Raw genomic sequence first — 6,005 nt, 5'->3', positions numbered from 1 at the left:
GTAAACCCAGGGAGTTCATTCAGCACCTGTAGGTTCGTAGAAGGTGAACAGTCAGCAAGGACCAAGAAAGTAGAAGGAAAACCAAAAGGGTACAAGAACACAGAAGCCAAGAAAAGAAAGTGTTGTTTCAGGAAGGAGGACATGGTCAACAGGATAGAGAGAGTGATTAAAGCCAATTACTAGGTGACATGTTGCCTAAGATAAAGGCAGTTTTGAGCTCCTCCAAAGGTATCTGTTTCCTTTGTTTTGATATTGTTTCCAAAAACTACATATCAGGTTTGATACGATACCAGAATCCAGTTAAAATGTAATCAGTTTATTTACTCAAGATGTGTGGGATTATAGAAAGAAACATTTTATCAATTACCATTTCCATTTATAACTTGTGCATCAGTTATAGATCCTATTGTAAGATTGATATGCAGCCAAACTGTGCTATATACTTTCAATGTTCACTGTGTAAGATACTAAAGGGCTTATTACACTGTAGCCCAGCCTAAAGACACATGCTAATTATCTTCCATCATGGTGCCTGCACTGGCTGTACTTCTACTGAATTATAAGCTCTATCATGGTGGGCACGTGCCTGATATGTTCAATCAAACAATAGTTTAATGTTTAGTATGTTTGTTTGTTTGTTTGTTTTGAGACAGAGTCTCACTCTGTGGCCCAGATTGGAGTGCAGTGGCACAATATCGACTCCCTACAACCTCCACCTCCCGGGTTCAGGCGATTCTCCTGCCTCAGCCTTCCAAGTAACTGGGATTACAGGCATGCACCACCATGCCCAGCTAATTTTTTTGTGCATTTTAAATAGAGACGGGGTTTCACCATGTTGGCCAGGCTGGTCTCGAACTCCTGACCTCAAGTGATCCTTTGGAAGCCTCGGCCCCCAAAGTGCTGGGATTCCAGGTGTGAGCCACCAGGCAGATTTTTTAAACTTTGGCTGATAAAGTGATTTAATCATTAATCAGTCAGTGTTAAGAGATTAGCCCTCCCATTGGACATGCTGAAAACAGGCAGCTGGCGACTAAGTGAAGTCTCACAGGCAGAACATCTCCACTAAATCACAGTCTAGCTCCAAGGACCCTTTGTTATTCATAATATTTACTGCATATTTAGTCCCCACAAGCTCATGATTAATTACTGCACAGATTCGGATGGACAACATGTGACCTAGAGTTTCCCTCTGCACAGTAATTGTAGAGGGAAATGTAATAATACCCAGTCAGTCTAAAAAGCCTATTAGTCCAATTCTCCACAAAATTCCATGAAAATATAACATCACAGCCTGTTGACTTCCAAGAAATAGTTTACCAAGAGTTTCCATAAACATTAGTACATTTTAGTTTTAGTGATAGGGTACTTGGCAAATATACATAAAATCATACACACATGAGGCACTTTGATAGGCACTGAAAAATATAAGACATACTTCCTGATCTTAAAGAGTCCTAAAATCTAGTTGGGTAGATGCTTTTCATAACATGAAAAGCTAACTAATAGTTAGACATTGAAATGAGAAAAACGAAATGTTATGAGGTTCTATAGAATTGACAGCTATTGATGTGGGCCAGGTATGAGATGGATATGAATCTTTAGTGGAATCTTTGATAAACACAGAAAGTGGGCCGGGCGCGGTGGCTCACACCTGTCATCCCAGCACTTTGGGAAGCCGGGCGGATCACGAGGTCAGATCGAGACCATCATGGCTAACACAGTGAAACCCTGTCTCTCTCTACTAAAAATACAAAAAATTAGCCGGGCCTGGTGGCGGGTGCCTGTAGTCTCAGCTACTCGGGAGGCTGAGGCAGGAGAATGGCGTGAACCCAGGAGGCGGAGATTGCAGTGAACTGAGATTGCGCCACTGCACTCCAGCCTGGGCAACAGAGCGAGACCCCGTCTCAAAAAAAAACCAAAAAAACAAAAAAACAAAACAACAACAACAACAACAAAAACACAGAAAGTGAAGGATAAACAGAGTAACATAAAGTATGTGTGTGTTTTGTTCTTCCTCAAAATAAAAAATTATCAGTCCTAGACTATTTTATGTGAGAAACCCACCTTGACACCTGTTTCTCATTGTGTGGCAACTACAAAGAAGTATAATGCTGAACAGTGCATCTCTAGAGAACAGCTTCCATGTAGGACAGTGTTCCCAAACAGAGAATACATTTTCTATCCCTGTAATTACTCTTCTATTATAGTAAGATGTCCTTTGACACACAGAATGGCATTGTAGAGGAGCACTAGATCAAGAGTCAAAGGGTTTCAGAACTCCTGACTCTGCTGTGAATTTGATGTGTGTCCTTGCCATGGATAGGACAGCAGCGCATGGGAGTCAAGAGCTCTCCAGACATACCTGTCATTCACTATTTGTGTGATTGTAGGCAAGGCATTTCAGCTTTCTCAGACTTTATTTCATCATCTATAAATTGGGAAGAACAGTGTCTCCGGAAACTCCAATGCATGTTAGTAAGTGAAGGAAGCCAATCCAAAAAGGCAACATACTGTATGATTCCAACTACGTAACATTCTGGATAAAGGCAAAAATATGGAGACAATAAAATGATTAGTGGTTGTCAGGGGTTAGAGGAGAGGGATGGATGAATCGGCAGAGCACAGAGGATTTTTAAGGCAATGAAACTATCTCGTATGATTCTATAACGGTAGACACATGTCAGTATAAATTTGCCCAAACTATAGAATGTACAACACCAAGAGGGAACCCTAATGTAAACCATGGACCTTGGGTGATAATGATGCCTCTATGTAGGTTCATTAATTGAAAAAAGTGTACCTCTCTGGTGGAGTATGTTGCTAATGGGGGAGATTATGTACATATACGGATACGGGGTATAGGAGAAGTCTTTATAGCTTCTCCTGAATTTTATCATGATCTTAAAATTGCTCTAAAAAATAAAATACATTTAAAACAATCATAAAAGAACAGTACTTCGGCCATAGAGTAGTAATAATTAAATGCGATAAATATGTAAAGGACAGCACAGAGCTTCCTAAATAGTCAATGTTCAATAAATGCCAGCTATTACTCTGATCCTGTTTCTTAGCCTACAGCAGATCAAAAGCTGCTGATTGGAATTAAAGGTCAGAGCTGCTAGAAGTTATACTGATGGTGGCCAGATGTTACAGGAGGATACAGAAGAATGCTAGGAAGGAAGCGTCAGAACTCAGGAAACATTTCTTCCAAGGCTATACAGGGAGGGAGCAAATAATAGTCTCTTTGTTTTTTGTTTTAGACACTGGGTCTGGCTCTGTCACTGGGGCTGGAGTGCAGTGGCACGATTATGACTCACTGCAACCTCCACCTCCTGGGCTCTAACAATCCTCCCACCTCAGCCTCCTAAGTAGCTGGGACTACAGGTGCACACCACTATGCTGAGCTAATTTTTAAAATTTTCCTGTAGAGATAGGGTCTTGCTTTGTTGCCCAGGCTAGTCTCAAATTCCTGGCATCAAACAATCCTCCTGCCCCCCAAAGTGCTGGAATTACAGATGTGAGCCATTCCTGGCCTGCTCTCTATCTTAACAGATCAAGAAGCATTAGTACCCTGCAGAGTCACAACCTATAGCATTGTGATGTAAGAAAAGCAGGAACATTTGCCTAAGAAGGGCTGGGTTGGAATTCTTGCTCTCTGTTGGCCCCGTGCTAATTTTGGGTCCTTGACTAAGTCCATTCACGTCCCTGAACTGGATCCCTGCCATCACCATGCGCAATAGGCACAGCTCAGCTACTGTCCACTCTACCTTAGCAGACAGGACTAGGACCTTTCTGGCCCAGCCCATCTTGTTGTAAATAACTAAGCATGCCCCATAGGACTCCAAAGAATAAAAAATCATACTCCATTTGTCACAGCTGTGATAATCACTCACTTTCACTCTAAAAATGGAGACAGTATGCACCTCACCAGGCAACTGAGAGAATTGAATGAAGTCATGGCTTACAAAGCATTTGGGACACACAACCCCCAGCTCTGTCAATGTTAGTGTGACTATGAATGTTTTCTAAATGATAATTCACATGCTCAGGTGCCAGCATAGAGCTATACTTGCTACTATTCTGACCTGGGTATTTTGCCTCCGTTTTGAAAATTGAGTATTCATCCCGTTCCTGAGCCTTAGTTTTTCCAGGTCTTATGAACTGGCTTCTTCCTAACCCGGCATCTCACGCTTTTTTTTTTTTTTTTGAGACGGAGTCTCGCTCTGTCACCAGGCTGGAGTGCAGTGACGTGATCTCGGCTCAGTGCAACCTCCGCCTTGCGGGTTCCAGTGATTCTCCTGCCTCAGCCTCCCGAGTAGCTGGGATTACAGGCACATGCTACCATACTGGGTTAATTTTTCGGTTTTTGTTTGTTTGTTTGTTTATTTTAGTAGAGACGGGGCTTCACCATGTTGGCCAGGCTGGTCTCAAACTCCTGACCTCAGGTGATCCACCCGCCTCAGCCTCCCAAACGTTTTTTCTTTTTTTTTTTTTTCTTAAAGAAAGAATGGAAAAATGCATACATACCGTGCTCTGGTCCACATGTATTTGCTTTCATTTTGGTAATCCTCTGGGTTCTGCTGTGTGCTTGCTGGTCCCTTATCCAGAGCCTGAAGCCCAGACTCAGAACACAGTCTGCTGGCTGGGTTCTTCTCCTCATTAGAGATCGCCCAAATACCACTCTCATTGCTTGGACATACAAGTAGACCATGTCCCACCTCTCAATCCTTGAACTTCATTCGTGTGGTAAGATACCCTATTACACTATTTCTTCTGAAAATTTCCATTACTAATTGTTTCCCCGCATAAATGATTGCAGTATGATTTGGTTGCGTGCCTATCTATGGCACTCAATTCCCACTATCAGCACCTGCAAAAGGCTCAGCTCAGTCACCACGTGCTCCATCTGAATAGGCAGGACTAGAACATTTCTGGCCTGGCCCATATTATTGCAAATAACTAAACAGGCCCTGTAGATACCCAAAGTACAATAAATCATGCTCTGTCTCGCAGCTGATATTTCCCCTGGAATTCAACAGTCTAGATATATCAAGTAGATGGGTGGGTCAGGTCTACAAGAAGTCTATCTACATACACATGGTATTGAAAAGTCTCCTGTGCGTCACTCTCAGAGAAAAAGGAGTCAAACTGGGTCAAGTACAAAACTTATACTATAGAGAAGAGACATGCTTCTATGAGTTCAAATCTGTTTTCCAGTCTAGGCCTCCCACATATTCCCACCTGAATTCTAGTAAGAGAGTAAGAGAAAGAGGCTCTATGTAGTAAAACAGTGGAATGCACTGTAGGGCCACATGGGAAACATTTGGAAAAGTAAACAGTAGGGAGAGAGGGGTATTCCCTCTACTTCTGTACCGCCTTGGCACACGAAGGACATCAGAGAACCTGGCATCTCTTAGGCATTCAAAGCACATTGGTGGCATTATCGTCAGGAAAGAGACAGCAGCAGCTAAAGGAAGTGACAGCAACACCCTGTTGGGCAGATGGACAGAACAGGAGTCGATGGGAGTCAGAACTACCCTCTGAGAGTAGCTCACCTGTGGATCCTGGAAGCAAAGGCGAGGCATTTTCATGCAACTTTGCATCCATCAACAACAGAGAAAGGAAGATTATACCAGGAAAAGTAGAGAAATAATGAATGTCATTTATTCAATGACTGGATTATTATTGCACTCAGTGATAATAAACATCCTGCCTAATTGATCAGCAGAAAAAAAAATGTATTGAGTGAAGTAGTCTAGGGATCATGACTCCACAATTATTCATTGAGGTCAAGAGCCAATAAAAACATGATTACCTAGCCACTCTGTTGACGACAGCAGAAAAATGATATTCATGTATTCATCTACTCATCATTTAAAAATAACCTGTAAGTACCTAACTGCACATCAGGTTGCTATGGCAAACAATGTGGAAACAGATGATTAAGTTATTCTCCGAAGGCATCTCATAGGTAATGATATGCAGGTTGAGCATCCCTAATTTGA

The 6,005-nt window shown here is 42.1% G+C and overlaps 1 protein-coding gene across 7 annotated transcripts in view; it reads right to left on the bottom strand.

The window, feature by feature from the left end:
• Positions 1 to 6,005, bottom strand: part of RGS7 (regulator of G protein signaling 7) — a 591,371-nt gene that overhangs the window by 412,545 nt on the left and 172,821 nt on the right. The window lies entirely within an intron of this gene.

Source organism: Pan paniscus, chromosome 1 (genome assembly GCF_029289425.2).
Source record: "Pan paniscus chromosome 1, NHGRI_mPanPan1-v2.0_pri, whole genome shotgun sequence".
Classification (NCBI taxonomy): Eukaryota; Metazoa; Chordata; class Mammalia; order Primates; family Hominidae; genus Pan; species Pan paniscus.
Note: the sequence above shows the minus strand (reverse complement) of the source record. Positions and strands in the feature narration are given on the sequence as shown.